Raw genomic sequence first — 21,889 nt, forward strand, 5'->3', positions numbered from 1 at the left:
CGCTGGGACTTCTTCACAGGGGCAGCTGGAAAAACAACGGTAAGACCAAGCAACTCACCTGAAAAGAACAAGGGAGAATAGTGCCCAGGAATCAGATTCTTGTTTTATTGCAAAGTCCAGCCACTCATTTTGCTTCATAACAACCTTGAGTGGCATTGAGTAAAAGATGCTACAAAGGACAAACATATTTGGAGTGATAATAATTTCCTATTTACACGACATAATTTTCTCCATTTTTTTTCCTGAGCTCAAACTTAATACATTTCATTGGGAAAACCATATCAAATGCACAAATAGCTGAGCTGTTTTGTATGTTAGGGTCTAGATTTTGATTCGATTTAAATTATTTTCTTCCCGTGCCTATGCACCCTTGCCCCACTTTTAAAGAGCCAGAGTCCAAGATAAGAGAGACCAAGAGCATCCCAGAGGGCAGCAGTACAAATTCACTCCCCTCCAGCTCCTACAGCTTTTCACCCATCTCCCCTCCCCCTTAGTCTGATCGCTTACCATTGGTTATTACCATGACAACCAGCAGCTGCCGGGACGGGCAGCCTCTACCGCAGCAGGGGTGGGGCTGTGGGGGAGGGGGCAGGAGAGGAGGAGCCAGAGGAGGTGTCTGCTGCAAGTTCCTGGCTGCTTCTGAGCTCACCCCATCCTCCGAGAGGGAGGAGGCCCAAGTGGTGATGCTGGTGCTGCTGCCGCCTGGACTGCTGATACTCTAGTGGGGCTGGAAGGGTGGTTCCTATTCTCACCATCGCCAGCCAGAGACTGAGGGTGAAAAAAAATCCCAGCAGCCGCTGCTGATGTTGGGTTCGGAGGCTTCATCCGACTGGGTCACAAGGAAAATGGATTCAGTTTGCACCTCTCCCTCCTTTCAACAGCTTCTCAAGGTCTCAGCATGGTGAGTAAGACCCAGTGGAGCTATCTTCTTGGTTTAGTTTGTTCCCAAATGCCCTGTGTATACATCTGTGGCCTGCACTGGAACAATGACTCCCTTAGAGTGGGAGAAGATGTAGAGACAGAGATGGGGATGGAGATAGAGGAAGGTTGCCAGGAAGAGAGAAGTAAGAAGGCATCCGCTCCCGTTTTAAAAAAAAAGAAATGGTGTTCTGATTTTACCTTAACTGGCTTAGAATGCAGAGTGAACCACTTGGTTCCTTTCCTTACAAGCTTAGCAACAGAATCAGGGGGTGGAAAAAGAGCTAACAAGAAATGGGTGTTATTGAAAGGAATCATTTCATTTGCAGCTTCCACATACAAGGCTGGGCCTTCCTCAAAAACACATTCGGTGCCTCATAAGCTTCTCTGTCTAATTATAAGGTGATTTTACTTATATCCCTCATTGCTTAGGAAAGGTGGCCCCAGAATTGAGCGTTCTATTCCGTATTCTTATGTGCTCTTGTTGAGAAACCATTTGCTGGGTACAGTTTCATTTTTAGTGCATACATTTCATTGTGAATATACAAATGTATACTCGATGGATATGCATAACATATATACACATTACTTAGCATTTAGAGTGCATTTGTGAAACATATTTATCTGCAAAGCATTCTTTGCAATCATTTTTATGGGTTATCAATGCCCTTGCATGCTTGGAGGTAATTGGATATTTTTGAAAGTATGCTTCTGGTTTGTAATATTATTCATTGACTTCATCTGGATGAATGTGAGATTTATTCTTGTTATTGCCCATCAGTTTTGTTGTGACCAATTAGGACAGATGCCTGTCATTTAATATGTATCGTAGCCCTAGATGTGAATTCATAGCCTGCCTCTTTTCTTTATTTTTAATTAGGTTTGTGAGGGGTGATTGGAGAACACTGACTTGACAATGATGGGAAAGGGAGGTGGCTTATGGTATTATTTTGTGTACAGCGCTTTGCCAAATGATTGTGGAAACAAATCAGTTTTCTTGGAATTCTACCCTATCCCTTTCATGTTTGTGCCTTGTGTCCCAGAAAGCACAGGCAAGCTGGATGGTGAAATGCATTCATTTTATTTAATAGTGATGCTATTTGCTGTTCATTCCTTCAGTATCCAGGCACCATTTTAGAGTTCTCTCAAATGTATTCTGGATTCACTTACTTAGGTGGTCAAGTAGGAAAGTGAGATTGTTTTGAAAAATCTAGGTATTTCCTAAGTACCCTAGTCATTTCCAAATTAATCTATACAATGAAATGAAATAAGAGAGGGCAATGCTTAGCAAAAGAATGTGTGGCTTGTAGCCTAAATGGGGGGTGGGGGCGGGTATTGTAGTTTACAAATGCTTACTGGGATCTGCTTGACCTTTTAAAGATGTCTAAGATGAGTAGGGTACAGGCCTCCATTACCACCCAGGATAATGGATTTCATTGAATTAAAGCCAGAAAAATCCTTGCAGGTAAAAGTGTGTTAGTAGTATTACATGCATCACATGGACTAGTTTTAGCCATTGATCTGGTCTCTAACAATATCATTGTCAGTGCAAGCATTTTCTACAGTGTAAAATATCAGTAATTTTGGTTTTAATCTTTCATTTTATTTTACCCATCGCTCCCTTTCATTTAAAAATTTTATATGTATTTGAATCAGGTTTATACTTTAATTTCTCTGAGAATAAATGTCCTATTTGGTTTATATATAGGAAGACTCTTCAGCAACTTAATGGAGAGAATGCATTTTATATGCTTATGGCATATCATATATTATATAGGTGCACAACTCTGTAAAGTCTTGCTACCATGTACCTAATTATAACAACTACATAAAGTCAAGCAAGGAAATATCCCTGGGCTTGTATGTCATATCAAAATTTTAACACACTGCATCCTGAATTTTTTCATGACAACTTTGGACCTCCAAAAATTACAATTTCAGATATATATCTACTGTAAGCTTTAAAGGATTAAGACATAGTTGACTCTGTTTTATGCAATGAAAACAGGTATCTTGGGGCTTTGTTTTCTTTCCTTTGTGTTGACTTTTCATGGGATATGGTTTTATAGGTGATGTTGGTACAATTTAAGCAGAGGCAAATCACTGTAGGCCCCGGATATAGAACTAACAGTCGTATGATTCAGCTGTGTGGTCAGACCCTGATACGAATACAGGTCTAGATTTTGGTCCCACAACTTGAGATGATTACATAGCCTTTGAGGAGGAGCCACAGAAAAGTGAATTATGTATAAAGGACTACAAATTGAACTCTTTAAGAAAGGCTAAGGAAACTAGGATAATTACATTTAGAGAAACCTGAGAGGTAACAGTTACTTGTTTCAGAGAAGCTGTGGGTTTGCATGTAGGAAATTGCTTCTTGCCTATTTTGGGGGACCTAAAGAATGGAAAATGGGATTCAACTGCATTGGGAAGAATGGAGACTATAAATACAAAATGTAGAACTTTCTGATAGCAAATTTGAGTGGTCAACTGGGTAACCAGCTAGGGCAGTGCCTTCTTTTCTCATCAAAACCTCCATAAATATGACCTAGCCATGGATTTATTTGGAATGGACTAGATTCTTTCTCAAAAACTTCTCCGACTTTCTAGAGTCAATGTCCATTTAAGCGTGTTTCATATCATGTACTTCTAGACCTGTAACAGTAAGACTCCATTTTGTAATGGGCTTTTAAATTACAGAATCTGGTTATTTTTTTAATAAATCAATTGATGCCCTAACCGGTTTGGCTCAGTGGACAGAGCATCGGCCTGCGGACTGAAGGGTCCCAGGTTCGATGCCGGTCAAGGGCATGTACCTGGGTTGCGGGCATATCCCCAGTAGTGGGCGTGCAGGAGGCAGCTGATCGATGTCTCTCTCTCATCGATGTTTCTAACTTTCTATCCCTCTCTCTTCCTCTCTATAAAAAATCAATAAAAATATATTTTAAAAAAAAAAGAAATCAATTGATCATCTGCACGGAGAAATTTATATGCCATCTTGTCAGGATGCAGGGAACTGAACAATGGCTGTTTCACCAGAGTCCTTTCCCAGTTACTCGATGGAGTGTGATGCCTAATTGCCATATTAAAATTATTCCCTTCTGTATGGCTAATTTTGAAAAATGAAATGGGTTTCATTGGGGTCTAGATACAAAATAATTCAAAAGCCATCAAATTGATGTCAGAACAAAACAAGGTACATTCAAACCCTGGCTGGTGTGGCTCAGTTGGTTGGGCTTTGTCCTGTGCACCACAAGGTTGCCGTTTGGATTGCCGGTCAGGGCACATACTTGGGTTACAGGCTCTATCCCTGATGGAGGGAGTACAGGAGGCAGCCAGTCGATGTTGAGTTCTCACATTGCTGTCTCTCTCTCTCTCTCTCTCTTAAAAAAAAAAAGGCACATTTAAGTTATTGTGTAAATGAACCATTTAATAGCTAGTTATCTTTTCCTCAAACACTATCTTGAAAATGCCATTCTGGTTGAGATAGTAAATATTTTGACTGGTATTTAAACTTAGGTAAAACTTGTTTTAATTGGAATAAAACGCATTATCTAATTTCTCACTTTGTGATAGGATATTCCTTATTTCCTCAAGTGATCTCAAAACATATTTCAGTTTTACGTACCTGCTTCAAGTCTCAACCAGGATGAACTAGAAGGAGAGTCAAAACCATTCTCTTCACTTCTCATAGGTCTATCAAAAGATTAATGCTTGTTTCCCATGGCTGCAACCTAAAAGAAAACCAAATTTACCGTGGAAGTTTTAACATAAGTAATTCAACAATAGGTTTTATTGAAATAAACTAGGGTGTTATTCTGAGAGGTCAGTTACAACTGAAAATGTGTTTTCAAAGGAGATGAATTAATTAATCGCAAAACAATTATTTGTAGAGCACTTATATGAGTAGCAACATTTGCATATGTTAGCACATAGAATATTTTGGAGGATTTAAGATGTACACATGTGAAAAGTTAATGACAAAATAATGCATCTTATATTAGTCATTACATCTTATCTATATATATAAAAGGGTAATATGCAAAGTGTCACCTTGGAGTTCGACCAGGAGTTCGATTGCTCGCCATGATGTGAGCTGACCACCAGGGGGCGGCATGGAATGAAGGAAGGCCCCGGCTGGCAGCCAGCAGCCGGCAGCCAACAGCTGGGGAAGGAAGGCCCTGGCCAGCAGCTGGAAGGCCCTGATTGGCCCTGATCGCTGGTCAGGCCTAGGGACCCTACCTGTGCATGAATTTCGTGCACCAGGCCTCTAGTATTAGTATAATCTTTTGTAGTTCTCATTCATTTTACATTGTTTTATTTTTAACTTGAATCCCCCCCAATTCTATCACTATAAGTATTTTAAGTAAGTGGAAATAGTCTCAGAGAGGTTAGACTTGTTCAAGTTTGGGTTAGGAAAATGGTCTAACTGTGGCTGGATTCCAAATCTCATGAGCCCAATTGTGCCATATTAGAAAATGTAACAAATTACCTTGCCAATTTGAATTTTTAAATATCAAATATAGTAGATCTGCATTAAATGTGGCTCATCTTTATTTGGATTTTTATTTGAATATTTCAGGTGCCATGATTTGCTCTTTGGTCATGTTGAATTGGTTCATAGACTAAGTGTATGGTTAGGGTATCAGACCAAAAAAATGGTGCACACAAAATTATTTTGGAAAAACTTCGAGATTCCCGATATTTCAGAAAAACACAAAAGCATTTCTCTAGGGAAAAGTCAGAACTATGTTGGACTGCTGTGCACTTATTTTATGACCAAGTACTATTTTTATTTTTAATGAGAGTTTGGAAAGTAACATAATTTTATTCTGTGCTTTGGACCTTGAAGAAACTTAGCCATACCTCCTACCTATATGTCCTAAGCATCTCTCCACCTACATGTTCTTAAAAATAAAAAGGGCATTAAATAATAAACAAGTGTACATAGCTTCAACAACTTCCTGATATTTTCCCCGAATAAACACTTTTATACTTTTCTGAAATATCAAAAGTCAAGTAAGTACTTTTCTCCAGAATATTCTAATATTTTTTTTAAGTTTTTTTTTAAATATATTTTTTATTGACATTTTACAGAGAGGAAGGGAGAGGGATAGAGAGCTGGAAACATCGATGAGAGAGAAACATCGATCAGCTGCCTCCTGCACACCTCCCACTGGGGATGTGCCCGCAACCAAGGTACATGCCCTTGACCGGAATTGAACCCGGGACCCTTCAGTCCGCAGGCCGATGCTCTATCCACTGAGCCAAACCGGTTTCGGCAGAATATTCTAATTTTTGTTGCCTCCCTTTCTTTGCGAATATCTTAGTATACACTCTGTCTGACTGGTAGTTCAGTGCTGGCCAAAGAGCAAATTGTGCTGTCTGAACTATCATTCCACATCCATTAGCTTGCAGTGCAAGAGAGATCTGTCTCACTAACGACATTCTGCTTTAAATCAGTATTCACCAGTACAGTTAAAGTTTGTCTTTGAAAGGCTTTTTTCTCTTTTCACTAAAAAATACATGCTCATTTTAAGAGAAAAGAAGATAATACAGGAATGTGTAAAAAGAAAGTCACCCATAAGCCTACCATCAAGAAATAATTCCTCTTAGCGTTTTAGAATATTTCCCACTAGATTTTTTTTTCTATATGACACTATAAACACACTCAGGCATAATGTTTCATAAATGGGACCATACTCTAAGCATTATTTTATAGTTATTTTACTGTGTCAATGAAATATGTCTCTACTAAATTTTTAATCACTATGCATTTTTCTTGATGATCCAAAATGTTTTTTTCCCCCACTTGGGGCTCTTTACACTTTGCTTTAAATACTTCTTATGGTACAGGTAGAGCCTCCTGCTTTACAGCAGCTGTGAGTCAAGCATTACTTTCAGGAAATACTAGATCTGTTACCCAGGCTTGCTACTACCTCTCACAATGGGCATTAAATTAACCTGGGTCATCTCTTGTCTGCTAATAATGAATGACTTTTTAGCCCAAGTCAGTGAAATCCCTGTTTGAAACACTGGGAATCTCAGCAGGTGCATGCATAAACAATAATTTTTTAAAAAGAATAATAAATATCTTTAAGATTCATGTTATTTTTCCTCAGTATGATAGTGGCATCCTGCAATCTTAACCTCTGTGACCAACTCAACTCCTTTATGAAAAAATATTTAAATGACAAACATTAGCTGTCACATGACTTCTCAGACTAAACTGAAATATATTTTTGGCATATATATCCCTTAAACCTGTGTATATTTTTATTCTATATTTTATATTTTTATTTTTTATTAAAGTATAGTTGGTATACAATATTACATTAGATTCAGGTGTATAAAATAGTGATTCTACATTTACATACTTTATGATGTAACCAAAATAAGTCTATTAATCATCTGTCACTGAACGACGTTATTATGATACTAGAGGCCCGATGCACGAATTCATGCACAGGTGGGGTCCGGCTGGCCCGCCCCAATCCGGGCCATCGGGGGTGGGGCCAACCAGGGGGAGGGGCTGTAGGCCTTTGGTCGGCCGGCCATGCCCCCTGGTCAAACTCCTAGTCAAGGGGACAATTAGCATATTAGCCTTTTATTATATAGGATTACTGACTTTATAGCCTGTGCTGTGCATTGCATCCCCATGACTTATTTATGTTAAAACTGGAAGTTTGTGCACTGGCTAGTGTGGTTCAGTTTGTTGGGCATCATCCTGTGCACCGAAAGGTTGCTGGTTTGATTCTCAGTCAGGGCACATGCCTAGTTATGCTCTCACATCCATGTTTCTCTCTTCTCTCTTCCTCTCTCTCTAAAATCAATAAGTTATGCTTAAAAAAACAACAACTAGAAGTTTGTGCCTATTATTCCCCTCCACATTTTTCATCCATTCCTCCCACCCCCTCCCGTCTGGCTCTGTATCTATGAATGTGTTTATATTTTGTTTTAAATATGAATATAGTTTTTAAATGAAAGCTCACTCTCATCAGACTCTTCCCCTTTCAAAATATGACTAGTTGGATTCTTCTTATACTTTAACTTTGAGCTTTAATATGACTCCTTGTAGAGGTCCATCTATACTAATAAAAGGGTAATATGCTAATTAGACTGAGAGTCCTTCCAGGCGACCTTCCGGACATCCTTCCAGACAAAGCCATGGTGGTGGGGCCGAGGCAGAGGTGGTTAAGGGTGATCAGGCCAGGAGGGGAGGGCAGTTGGGGGTGATCAGGCCAGCAGGGGGGCAGTTAGGGACAAGCAGGCCGGCGGGGGGAGGGGCAGTTGGGTGTGATCAGGTCGGCAGAGGGGGGGCAATTGGGGGCGATCAAGTCGGCAGGGGGAGGGCAGTTGGGGGCAATCAGGCCAGAAAGGGGGGCAGTTGGGGGCAAGAAGGCCGGCAGGGGGGGAAGTTGGGGACAAGCAGGCCAGCAGGCAGAGTGGTTAGGGGTGATCAGGCAGGCAGGTGAGCGGTTAGGAGCCAGCAGTCCTCGATTGTGAGAGGGATGTCCTACTGCTGGTTTAGGGATCGGGCCTAAACCGGCAGTCGGACATCCCCCAAAGGGTCCCAGATTGGAGAGGGTGCAGGCTGGGCTGAGGGACACCCCCACCCCCGTTCACGAATTTCGTGCACCGAGCCACTAGAATATATATATTACCCTCTGTACACTGTGTGTTTCCTTCACAGCATGTATCAAAGTTGTAATTTTAGAGCTTTTTGTTTGCTTTCTTGATTTTCCCTACCCTTCACTATGAGGGTGAAAAATTAAACTGTTAATAGCAAATGGCTTAGCACAATATATGTGCTCAGCAAATACTGGCTGACTGAATGAATGAATGAATTGTCCCCTGAAACACCTCTGGCCTAAGATTGTAGAAGAGCTCTTTTACTAGTAGTTCTTTGCACTGTTCTCATCCTTTTATTTTGGTTGTGAAGATAAAATGGATTTTGTATTCAGATATGTGATCTCAAAATTTTAAATTTTGATAAAAGAAAATCAAAACTCAAAAGGTAACAAATCACACCACTTAAAAACCCATCATTAAAAGGTGTACACTACTATATGCTATGACATAAATAAGAAAGCTGTGGACATTTCTTTTCTTCCCTTGTGGTCCTTTTAATTCCCTTCCAAAGGGAATTGCAAGTCAGACATAGTGACACCATTAAGAGAAAACCATTGATTTCAGTGTAATTTATTAAAATAAATTAGTAACTTAATATTAGCATCAAATTACTTAATGCACACTCATAGCTATTTTGCTATTCTAGAAACCCACCCTAATAAATTCACTAATCATAAATCATTTCTTCATTTCTATATCTAAAAATCAAGCTGAAACAAATTGAAGTAATAACCTCACTCAAAAGATAAAGCAGCATCTTGCTTTATGAAAGTTTTGAAATCAAATATCAAAAGAGTAACTTGGAAGAGTGAGGTATCCTTGGCAAATACAGAGGATTATCTTCAAGCCAGTGGGAACAGCCACCTCTATAGGTGCCTAACCTGCTGATCCAGTTTAACTTAAGTATGAGGAAAAAGTCTTTGTTCCCTTTCTTTTTCTGGAATCTGTATCAAGATCATTTACTGCAATGCTTGAAATTCTGGAATCCAACTGCAGTTAAAAATCTACATGGAAAACCGAATCTAAGTTTAGTTGATACTATTTGGTCAGAAAACAATTCATTGGTATTATTTTCAGGAAGGAAATTTTGCTGAGATCATTGTGAATCTAAAAATGCCTGTGAGCATGTGCTTAAGAGGATGATATTTTCATCATGCCTTCTGCTGCAAACTGGAAAATGTCCCCTGGAAATGCTACCCATTATAACACAGTGAAAATGTAAGCCAAGCAAATGTTCCTCCCCTATATTTCTTACCTGGCTCTTTCTTATGCAGCATTTCATGGAAAGAGATACCTCCAAAAATAAGCTAAGCTCTTACTTTATAGTCATTACTGATTCATATTTAAGTCCCATAAACTATTCATAGGTTAGATATACCTAATTTGAACATAAATTTCAAAACAAAAATTGTTTTTTAAAATGCAAGAATACTGATGGAAACAATTAGAGGTAATCTATACATATATAAAAGCCTAAGCGACCGTTACAACCGAATGACCGGAACAACCGGTCAGCCAGTCGTTATGATGCACACTGACCACCAGGAGGCGGATGCTCAATGCAGGAGCTGCCCCCTGGTGGTCAGTGCACTCCCACAGCCAACCTCCCATGGTCCCTCCCCCATCCAGCAGGCCCGATCCAGCAGGCCTCAGCTGTAAGGGCCCTGTCTGGCAGCCAGCCTGGCCCTGATTAGGACTGGGCGAGATTGCCCCGATAGGCCCTGATCACTGGCCAGGCCTAGGGATCCCATCCGTGCACGAATTTCATGCACTAGGCCTCTAGTACTTTAAATAAGCATCATTCTATAAAATTTAGGATATGGTGTCATTCTACCAATAAATTATTAACACATTAAGCGCCAAGCCTGTTTTGTCTTCCTTTCCATTTAGCCCGCGGTATCCGATTTCACTGATATGCTGGTGGCACCAGTGACTGACTAGTCTGGATGGGAAGTATAGTGTCAGTCACTGGCACTTAACATGTTAAAAGAATAACAAGATAATTGACAATATTTTTTATGTAACAATAACCAATCTGGAGAGTTTATACTAAAAATTAACACTGAATTCACATGAAAATTCATAAGATACTAATTCTTCCAATTGGCACTGACAAGACAGAGAGAAGGACTCGCAGGGGTCCTCAAACTTTTTAAACAGGGGGCCAGTTCACTGTCCCTCAGATCGTTGGAGTGCCGGACTATAGTTTTAAAAAAAAACTATGAACAAATTCCTATGCGCACTGCAGGCCCGGGACGAGTCGGCTGCTAAGCAGGACAGGCAGTGGCACCCGGCGGGCCGGATAAATGTCCTCGGCGGGCCGCATGTGGCCCGTGGGCCGTAGTTTGAGGACGTCTGGTTAGGTGTCTTGAAGGTATTATAGATCCCATTGTTGTTTTTTTTTTCTTTTATATATATTTTTATTAAGGTATTGTATGTGTACATATCTTACCATTGCCCCCCCAACCCCACTCCCATACATGCCCTCACCCCCCAATGTTTTGCATCCGTTGGTTACTCTTATATGCATGCATATAAGTCCTTCGGTTGATCTCTTATTTCCCCCACCTTTCCCTAACCTTCCCGCTGTAATTTGACAGACTGTTTGATGCTTTACTGCCTCTGTATCTATCTTTTTGTTCATCAGTTTATAATGTTTTTTATTATCCACAAATGAGTGAGATCATGTGGTATTTTTCTTTCATTGACTGGCTTATTTCCCTTAGCATAATGTTCTCCAATTCTATCCAGGTGCCTACAAATGGTAAGAATTCCTTCTTTTTTATGGCAGCATAGTATTCCATTGTGTAGATGTACCATAGTTTTCTGATCCAATCATCTGCTGATGGGCACCTAGGTTGTTTCCAAATCTTAGCTATTGTAAATTGTGCTGCTATGAACATAGGGGTGCATATATCCTTTCTGATTGGTGTTTCTAGTTTCTTAGGATATATTCCTAGGAGTGGGATTACTGGGTCAAATGGGAGTTCCATTTTCAGTTTTTTGAGGAAACTCCATACTGTTCTCCACAGTGGCTGCACCAGTCTGCATTCCCACCAGCAGTGCACAGGGTTCCTTTTTCTCTACATCCTCGCCAACACTTGTCGATTTGTTGATGATAGCCATTCTGACAGGCGTGAGATAGTATCGCATTGTCGTTTTGATTTGCATCTCTCGGATAATTAGTGACTTTGAGCATGTTTTCATGTGTCTCTTGGCCTTCCTTCTGTCTTCTTTTGAAAAGATTCTATTTAGGTCCATTGCCCATTTTTTTATTGGATCATTTATCTTCCTTTTATTAAGTTGTATAAACTGCCTGTAGATGTTGGAGATTAAACCCTTATCAGTAATAACATTTGCAAATATGTTCTCCCATACAGTGGGGTTTCTTGTTGTTTTGTTGATGGTTTCTTTTGCTGTGCAAAAGCTTTTTATTTTGATGTAGTCCCATTTGTTTATTTTCTCTTTGGCTTCCATTGCCCTAGGGGCAGTATCAGTGAAGAAGTTCTTTCGGCATATGTCTGAGATTTTGCTGCCTGTGGATTCCTCTAGTATTTTTATGGTTTCCCATCTTATGTTTAAGTCCTGTATCCATTTTGAGTTTATTTTTGTGTATGGTGTAAGTTGGTGATCTAGTTTCATTTTTTTTGCATGTATCTGTCCAATTTTCCCAACACCATTTATTGAAGAGACTGTCTTGACTCCATTGTATGTTCATGCCTCCTTTGTCAAATATTAATTGTGTATAGTTGTTTGGGTCGATATCTGGATTCTCTATTCTATTCCATTGGTCTATATGTCTGTTCTTGTGCCAGTACCAGGCTGTTTTGAGAACAATGGCTTTGTAATACAGCTTGAAATCTGGTATTGAGATCCCTCCTACTTTATTCTTCTTTCTCAGGATTGCTATGGCTATCCGGGGTCTTTTTTTATTCCAGATGAATTTTTGGAGGGTTCTTTCTAGGTCTGTGAAATATGCCGTTGGTATTTTAATGGGGAGTGCATTGAATCTATAGATTGCTTTGGGTAGTATGGACATTTTAATGATGTTGATTCTACCAATCCATGAACATGGTATGTTCTTCCATTTGTTTACGTCTTCCTCTATCTCTTTTTTCAGTGTCCTGTACCCATTGCTTTTTTATGAATTTCCTACATGATTCAGATTATGAAAATGGGTACTCTGGATCACTGGGGTTTCTCTGTCTTCTGCTCTGCTCTGGTTTACCTAGACCCAGAGGAAGGAATTACTCCTACTCCATTGACTCAGTCTTTGTCCCTGTGTCTCTTAAGGGAGAATTAAAAGGTAGTTAATTAACCATGACATGAATTTTGAATTTTAGAAAATACGAAATTTTTGCTGTATCAAGGAAAACATTTGAATTATGACTTATTTTTATTTTTAAATCACTTCATTCAGTAAAAGCATTTACAAAATTTAGAATTTATAGTAGTTTGAGCCAGGTGCCTAAAACATTAGTAATCATTAAAAATAAACCTTAATATTTAAAAATGAAGTAACAGGAAACCCTTTACTTGTAGTCAATTTTGCTTAAAAAGAACATTAGGCATCTTGTTCTCTTCTTGCTAGATTGTCTATATTTTAGGCTCCATGGGGTACAAGGCTACAACATGAAACAAGAGAAAGGAAAATATCAGCCTGCAACATAGAAATTGATTTTTCTATTACTCTGCGACCTTCAGGTTTTGATCCTTTATAGAGCTCAATCTCTAAATGCAGGCTTAAACATGCCTGAGTCATACTAATGCTCCTATCTGGATGGGTTTGACTACACATATTGTCCAATCTTTTCTAACTGTGGTATATGATTTAAAATTTTTCTTCTTTCATTCTACTTAAGGTTTTTGAAATCATACCTAAATGGTTTAGCCACCGTCCCTGAAAGGCAGTAAAGAGGCAGGATTAATATTTCTAGTCAGTCACTGGTCATTTGCTTACTGAACTTTCACTAACATTTGTATAGTTTGAAAATATTAACAGTTTAAATTTATTTTATATAATCCTCTTGCTTTGAAACATCGATCTTTGGCTATATAGTCAACTATAATCTAAGCAAAATCGATCTGTTCTCAGCTCAGATGGTGCCATCACTTACCACATTCTTGGTGTCCTTAAATGCTGTTTGACTAATGTAAGGATCTTTATGACTGAGAGTAGCTGATGAAATAGTGGAGAAGCGTTTTGTTCAGAAGACAGTAATTTTGCAAAACAGCACTCTCCCTTAGGTCAATCTGAAAAAAATTTTTAGACTTGATGCTGACTCATCTATATTATTTAGAAGAATTGGGGATAACCATAGTTTCAAATTGTCTTTATAATTCAAGTAAACAATTTATTTCCTCTTTAAACCCTTCCTAGTATGGGAATATAATGAGGCCATAAGCACAGTAAGTATTGGAAGACATGTTAGATATATTGATTCCAGTACAGTCAAGGGACTCTTTCATTACTGTTTTTTCTGCATTTAATACATAAAAAGTAACCCAGAAAGTGAGGAAAAAATCTAAATCCGAAGGGAAAATGGTCACTGAGTATTTAATGAGAGTATTGATTCTGTTCGCCTGCCTTCACTTTTTCTTCTTTGAGCTATGATTATCAGTACTCCAGCCTCTGCAGTAAATAATCTGTTCTCTCTCTCTCTCTCTCTCTCTCTCTCTCTCTCTCTCTCTCTCTCTCTCTCTCTCTCTCTCAGAACTCTTTATTTTTCTTTAAGTAAAAAGGAAGTCTTGGGCTACATTAGCTACAATAAGGGCCCTTCCAGCTATAAAGATGTTTATGACACTGTGACTGTCCCTCACACTTGCTGGCAGTTCTGTGTCATAATAAATGCTTCCCAAAGAAATAAAATAAGCAATGAAAGGACTTGTATGCATGCATATTAGCATAACCAATGGACACAGACACTGGGGCTGTGGGGGCTTACCCGGGTGGGAATGGCTGGGGGGGGTGTCAATCAGGGGAAAAGGAGACATATATAAAACTTTAGACAATAAAAAAAAAAAGAAATAAGCAATGTCAATGTCAGCTTTTTGTCATTTTTCTCTTTCACTGCATTTAAGTCTGTGTGTGTGTGTGTGAGAGAGAGAGATAATGTTGCCATTCAGTTTAGCAAAAGGTCATTAAATCAAAGCCATACATCTAAAAAGCCATATAATGTGGTATACTGCTGGACTAATTAGTCAGTCCAATATATAAAAGTGTTGAGTTTACTTTTTTTCTTGTCTTCAGTCCAGATACTGGAACCCTAAGTGCTGATGTTCAAGTACCAGGTGAATGATTGATTGGCAGGTTTTCTGACTTATGTAAGGGATTATATCACATTATTTTTAAGGACTCTTTTCACTCAACATTATGAGTGTATGGTAAGTAGACCCCCAAGGCAGGAATATTCTCTGCCCTATAAAATACTTGCTCATACACATTCAGAGAGTCAATTTCTAGATCTCTTTTTAGAGGCCATGTTGGAAGCCAGCTTGCCATATGTGTAATATTTTAATCAAGGTATTAATGTAGCTCTGCTTGAAAGAAGAAACAATCAAATGAAAGGGTACAGGATTTTTATTTTTGGTTCTCTCCCATTTCTCAGGACACCTTTTGGTGATGTATATCAAGTCAGTAGAAATTCTTGCAAAATCAGTGAATCCCTTGACTTTAACAGGTGTTCTTTGCCCATCTTCCCTGTCTTGGTACCAAGTTCACATATTCCATCTGCAATTTTTTATTAGGGTGACCTGGTGTGACAAAGTGTGAAAGCACAAAACTGGGATTCCAAAATCCTGGATTTAACATGAGTTAAAATAATTATTAACTATAAATATATGCAGGAAATAAAAAAACCTAGGATTTAGATACGCCAAATGAAGACTAGCAAAGTTGTCCTGCTAAGTTTAAAGCTGTAATGATGCTGAAGGAAAGTCACCAAAGTGATTGCATCACCTGCATCAATGGGAAAAGAACCAAGCTTTCTTGATGTTCTATCTACTAATAATTATGAAAATTAATATTGGGGTCATTTCTCTTTTTTGGGGGAAAATATGACCTATCAGTTTAGGTGCATGGATCTCTTTCTTAATTTACAAAATGAACTCTGATAAACCATATTGTCATCTATTAGTAATTATTCAATATATACTTATAATGTAATCCTTTTTAGTCATTATAGTTATTTTTAAGGTACTTATTATGAACATTAATTGTTCTTTCCATAAATTATAGATCAGTTGAAGAGTTTCATTTGTCACTTTTGCTTAATTTTATTTAATGTCTCTATCATTTGTTTGTGCCTTTGCCACAGCATCCACTTTGACTCCTGACCCCTTCCCATGTCCTTTTTCCTCAACTTGTTGCTCTATGTTACTTAGCCCAGACACCCAGAATGTAAGACAAATCTTTGGCTGGCAGACTAGTCCAGTGCACTCAGATCTCCCCTTGTCTGAATTCCTTTCATACTTGTGATCACTACCGCACTGTTTAGTGCATAATTGTTCTCCTTGTTTCAAATGTTCTAACTCTGTTTCCACAGCTGCATTGAAAGGCTCTTGAAAAATTTACTATTCTTCTCCTTTTTCTAGTCCTGGAAGGAAACCTCTGTTTTATGAGTGAATCCTGTATGTCATGTACTATGATGGGTGTTTTGCATGTTATCTCATTTAAGCTTGATAACTACTCTTGTTAAGTTGGTATTAGTAGTCTCGTATGTCATGGGCGGTCACTAAACTTAGAGTTTGACTATTTTCCTGAGGCCACACAGCTGGTGAGTGTCAGAGCCATCTGCCTCTCAGTCTCCATTTCACCATATTGTCTGATGGTCGATAATAGGTCACTTTAATGTGGTAGCTCATTTATAATTTTATTTCATTTTCTACTTTTCCATACTCTTGCTTTGTTGACATAGTTAAGGTAAAATGTAATGGTAGAAACCTTAAATATAATCAACTTTTGGTCACTTGCTTTTAAATGGCCTTCCTTGTTCCTGCCAAGTTTTTCTTCCTCCCTTGGTGTCTTCCCTATGATATTTTTTCCACACACCAAGACCGCATTAAACCTCAAAGTGCCCAATTCATTAAACAGCTCCTCTATCCTGGGAACAATGTTAAAGACATAAATACATGGCTAAGCTCTCTCTATTCCCTGCGTGAAAACAACCCATCTTCTCTCTTTCAATTTGAGATTCCCCTCTGCCTCCAAATGAAAACATTCCCCCAGTTGTGGAAGCACCAGACTCCAGAGACAAAAGGCAATGAAGAGGAAGCAATGATTCCAGTCTGTATTCCCTGCAGTGCCTCTAGGATATTCAGAAGCCTGAGGTAACCTGACTCCAGGAGGAGAGAGCGAGCAGAATATTTACAGAGAATGCTGAGTAGGAAAAGGCTCCCCTTCAACTGTGTTAGCTTAGCAGGAAGCAGGAGACAGCCTCAGAGCTGCCCCCAAATTAACCGTGTTTATACAATCTTATAACAGTACTGACACATGGAAAGACTGTAGGTGTTTATTAACTCCATGAAGAATTAAAACTGGGGCTGGTATACAGTATTAATCATCAGGAGCAGCACATTGTCAAATATAGTAGCTCAGGTATTTTGCTTATATCAGAAACAACTGTATGTTTGTCAGCTCTTTCTTGTTCTATAACTGATGAGAACACCTTGATTTAGGTGCTTTTTTGAGAATCTGTTACTTAAAAAAAAATTCTGTTTATTATTAAACAAATATTAAGCAACATTAGAGGAAGGAAGATTCCTTCCCGTGTCCTTGTGTAACTCTTCAATTACTCATATTTTCTTCCAGTCTGCCTAACACATACCTGAGGTCATAGTTATAATTGGAATGTATATGCCTTTGTGTAGGGCCTCATGCTTTTCACAGTGGTCCTTGTACCTGTGGAGGCCAGAGAGCAGCCTGTAGATTTTGAATCCCATTCCCTCTCACCTTCTCAAGGTCTTTTCTCCTGCAATTGTATTCTCTTTCTCCTGAATCATCCATTTTTTGCCCCTCTTAACTCAATTACTGGCATCAGCATATACATATGCTCTTCAGTCTCACATCTTCAAAAATTCCTCTTCTGATCTCACATTCCCTTTAATTACTCCCCATTTTTATTCTACCCTTCATAGCAGGACTTGTTGAAAAAGCTGTTTCTCAATGCCATCCACACCTACGCACCCCACACTTTCTCCTTAATTCCCTCTAGATGGGCTTCCGTTCCCATCACTCCACTGAGCCTGCATTTGTCAAATCCCCAAGAACCTCTGTAATGCAAAATTCTCGCTATTTAATCCTTTTTTAAAAATCTTGATCTTTTCTTAGTTCCACCTCTCAGATAAGACTGTGGACCAGGCCCTTTTTACTGTTTTTCCCTTCATGGTTTCTATTACTCTACACTCATTGATTATTTCTTCCATTTCACTAGCTTCCTCTTTTCCTTCCTTGTGTCTGGTTCCTTTTCTGCTTTCCACTTATAAGTATTGGAGTTACCAAGGCTCAATCTCGGCCTCCTTAAGCTCTCTAGTTACATTTTTATTAGGGTGACCTGGTGTGACACAGTGACTTTCCTTCATACTTGTGTTATGAGAAATGACCCAAATATTAATTGTCATAATTTTTAGTAGATAGAACATCAAGAAAGCTTGGTTCTTTTCCCATTGATGGGGGCAATGCAATCACTTTGGTGACTTTCCTTCAGCATCATTACAGCTTTAAACTTAGCAGGACAACTTGGCTGGTCTTCATTTGGCTTCTCTAAAGCCCATGCATTCTCATGCAATCTCATCCACAGGATGACAAATCTCATTCCCAGTCCTGACTTCTGGGAAATCCAGAGTCATACGCAGTCACCTACTTAACATATGCACTATTGTTTTTACTGATCTTTCAACTTCATAGGGACAAAGTAGAACTCTTGACTTATCTGCATGTCACACTCAACACAAACTTGTCCTTCCTGTCTCCATCTTATTTAATGACATTAATCCTCTAAAAATTTTAAACCAATTTGCAGAACTGCCCTTGAGTTCTTTCTTTACTTGATACCCCATATCCAATCTGTTAACAATCCTGTTACTTTTACCTCAGAACATTCCCTAACTTGATCTACTTTCCTATCTCTATTTCTAGTTAAAGCCACCATCTTCTCCTGCCTGAACCACCTCAATAATTCTACAGGGACTGTATGCTTCTGTCCCTCTTAGAGTAAATTCTTCTAACAGAAAACAGAGCAATCCTTTTAAACATTAGTCAGATCATAACTTTCACTTCAAAATCATCAATAAAGACAAACTCCTTACCACTACACACTGACCTTGCATACCACTCTAATACCATCTTCTCCTAGTCTCTTCCTCATGCGTTCCACTTTCTGTTCCTCTACTTTTCTATAACTGATTAGATAAAGTTGTAAATTGTGAAATAATGGACAATGTTTTCAATGCCCAAGCACTTTTGTGTTCTCATTATTGGTCTAGTGGCATTTTAATTGGAGAAATCAAACTTGGGGGAACTATGTTATTTCCTGAATCTTTACTAAACTGTTCATTACTGCATCTGACTATTGTACCTAAAATAAAATCTGTGATGAAAACCTTTTAATGGATAAATTTATCCTTTAAAGTTAAATAACACACGATATAGCTTATGTGTGAGTTTAAACAAAGTCATGGCTCGTATTATCACTGGTTTCATAGGAAAGAAAACCAGGGTCCCGAATTTACATGACTAGGCTGAGTTTAAGTGACCAAGGCTAGATTCACACCCAGGCCATCTGACTCCCAGAGCCACTGGAATATGATCCTTGACTTAGTTGACTTGTCTCATAAAATCTATAGCTTCTCAATGATCTTCTCTAGATTTCCATAAAAATTTAAAGACCAAGTTTACTCCTGTGGGTAGAAGGAATAAGATGATGTCTCCCTAATGCCACATATTATAGCCTCTGCTCTGCTATCACAGTGAAGAACTAAGGCAAGGACTTCCATTTCTAAGAGTTCTCCCCTACCCTCAATAGTCCATCCCACTAGAGAAAAGATCTGTGGATAATTTGTATTCTTTGTCCCAGTGGCTACTTCTATTCCCTTGTCTTTTGGGTTCTTCCTATTTTCTGTGAATGGAATGGGTCCTACTGTGTGTAATTACTATGCAGAGCATGTCAGCCAACCTTAACCCACCACTCTGCCTGCCCTTTTTTGATTCATGCCTTTTTAATTCACAGAGACTCTTTTTCTCCACAAAAGCCAGTCTCCTTAGTCAAGTAGCATAAATTATAGCATATATGCAAAATTCCACTAGCCTCTTACTCATGTGAATTAGCATAGGTTAGGGAAGAAGCCAAGTCCTTACTGAGTGCATATTATAAATGTGACAGCATCTAGCACAGTTACCTGAACACGAAAAGCACTTCGTTATTGTTTCTTTTTCTTGTCTTCCTTTTTTCACCTCCCTACCCTCTGCCCTTCTGATGTTTCATTTGCTGTTGCTCACCTGTGTTAACAGATGGCAAAGTCTAGAAACAGCAGTTACCACATAGGAAGGGTAGATCGCTGGCTGTTTATATTGACAAGTCTTATGGGAGGACAAATGTGTGCTGCCCTGCACTTCTTCGGTGACTAGATGACTGGGTGCCTGTCCACCCTCCTTTCTTCCTCTCAGTCCCTGTTCTCTGTGTGCCTGTCCCCAGTTTCCATTGAGTGGGGAAGCAGTCCCACAAGCAACTGTCCTAAGGAGATTTATTAAGTCTTATTTGTAAAGCTTTTTGATTCCTCAAAGAAAAAGACATATAAATACAACACATCATGCTGGACAAGTTTTTTGTTTAATGTTTTATAACCATGAGAACTTTTCATGTTCCCTATCCTTATTGACCTTTACTGACAAATTATTTCTCCTACAAAGACAACACAAATGCAAATTGTCTTTAATAGAATTCTTCTCTCTGATGCATCAGTCACTACATCCTATATAATAAAGAGGAAATATGCAAATTAACCCTCATGCCCTCACAAGATGGCTACCTACGACCAGGCCAGCAGGGGTGTTAGTGAGGGATGACCAGATGACTGAATAAGCAGGCTGCCTGGGGTGACCAGGCTGGCAGGGGGCGCAGTTAGGGACAACCAGGCTGGCAGAGGGGGGGCAGTTGGGGGTGACCAAGCCAGTAGGGGGGTCAGTAAGAGGCGACCAGGCCAGTGTGGGGGGGCAGTTAGGGGTGACCAGGCTGATGGGGGGGTGAGTTGGGGGTGACCAGGCCGGGAGGGGGGGCATTTGAGGGTGATTAGGCTGGCAGGGGGGCAGTGAGGGGTGACTAGTCCAGCGGGGGGTTGCAGTTGGGGGGTGACCAGGCCGGCAGGGTGGGGGGGCAGTTAGGGGCGACCAGACAGGCAGGCAGGCAGGTGAGCAATTAGGAGCCAGCGGTTTAGGATTGTGAAGGAATGTCTGACTGCCGATCCCTGTGGGATTGGGCCTAAACCGCCAGTCGACAACCCCTGAGGGGTCCCGGATTGGAGAGCGTGCAGGTTGGGCCGAGGGGACCCCCCTCCTGTGCAAGAATTTTGTGCCCAAGCCTCTAGTAAAAAATATAAGATGCTTTAAAAATAATTCTTTCAAAGCACTGTACTTTCATTTAATTCATTATAGTTGCAGCAATAGTAATCACTGTGACTATTTCTTTTTTAAAAAACATTTAAATATTCATAATTGGTCTTTCCTGTTGCACTGATAAATTCATTTGTTTATGATACTTTTATATGGATGTTTCTAAGTAATCTGTCTTTCTTTTTGTTAAAGCAATATAGGATATACATACATCTGTTGATTAACGAAATGATCTCAGTTCTCATTGTGGGCCCCCAAATGGAAAATGTTCAGTTTACTGATATGCTAGTATGAGTGAATGCTGAGACTCTCTAGCCATTAAATACTTGTACATGGACTAGTTCTAAAATAATAATAATAACAAATAAACATTCATGTTTTTTACCACGCTGAGTCAAGTGTACAATATACAGATAATGTATTAGAGAATTGTATACCTAAAACCTATTTTATTTACCAATGTCACCCCAATACATTCAATTAAAAATACATTTAAAAATTACTCTGCCTTGGATAATTTTATTTTATTTTATTTTTTAATTTAATAAATCTTTATTGTTTAGATTATTACAATTGTTCTTCTTTCCACCCCCCCATGGCTCCCCTCCACCTGGTTCCCATCCCACCCTCTGCCCTTACCTCCCCCCCACTGTCTTCATCCATAGGTGTACGCTTTTTATCCAGTTTCTTCCCTCACCCCCACACCCCTTTCCCCCTGAGAATTGTCAGTCCATT

The 21,889-nt window shown here is 39.3% G+C and overlaps 1 protein-coding gene across 4 annotated transcripts in view; it reads left to right on the plus strand.

Annotated features, from left to right (window-relative positions):
- Nucleotides 1–540: 540 nt before the first annotated feature.
- Nucleotides 541–21,889, plus strand: part of JAKMIP2 (janus kinase and microtubule interacting protein 2) — a 140,494-nt gene continuing 119,145 nt past the window's right edge. For 3 of the 4 annotated variants that reach the window (XM_080671676.1, XM_080671677.1, XM_080671675.1), the window contains exon 1: nucleotides 571–901. The gene's annotated coding sequence lies outside the window, so the exon portion shown is untranslated. Of the gene's footprint in view, nucleotides 902–21,889 lie in introns of all 4 variants that reach the window. The other variant, XM_080671674.1, reaches the window with a different exon arrangement.

The sequence above is a fragment of the Plecotus auritus genome, assembly GCF_963455305.1.
Source record: "Plecotus auritus genome assembly, chromosome: 6".
Taxonomy (NCBI): Eukaryota; Metazoa; Chordata; class Mammalia; order Chiroptera; family Vespertilionidae; genus Plecotus; species Plecotus auritus.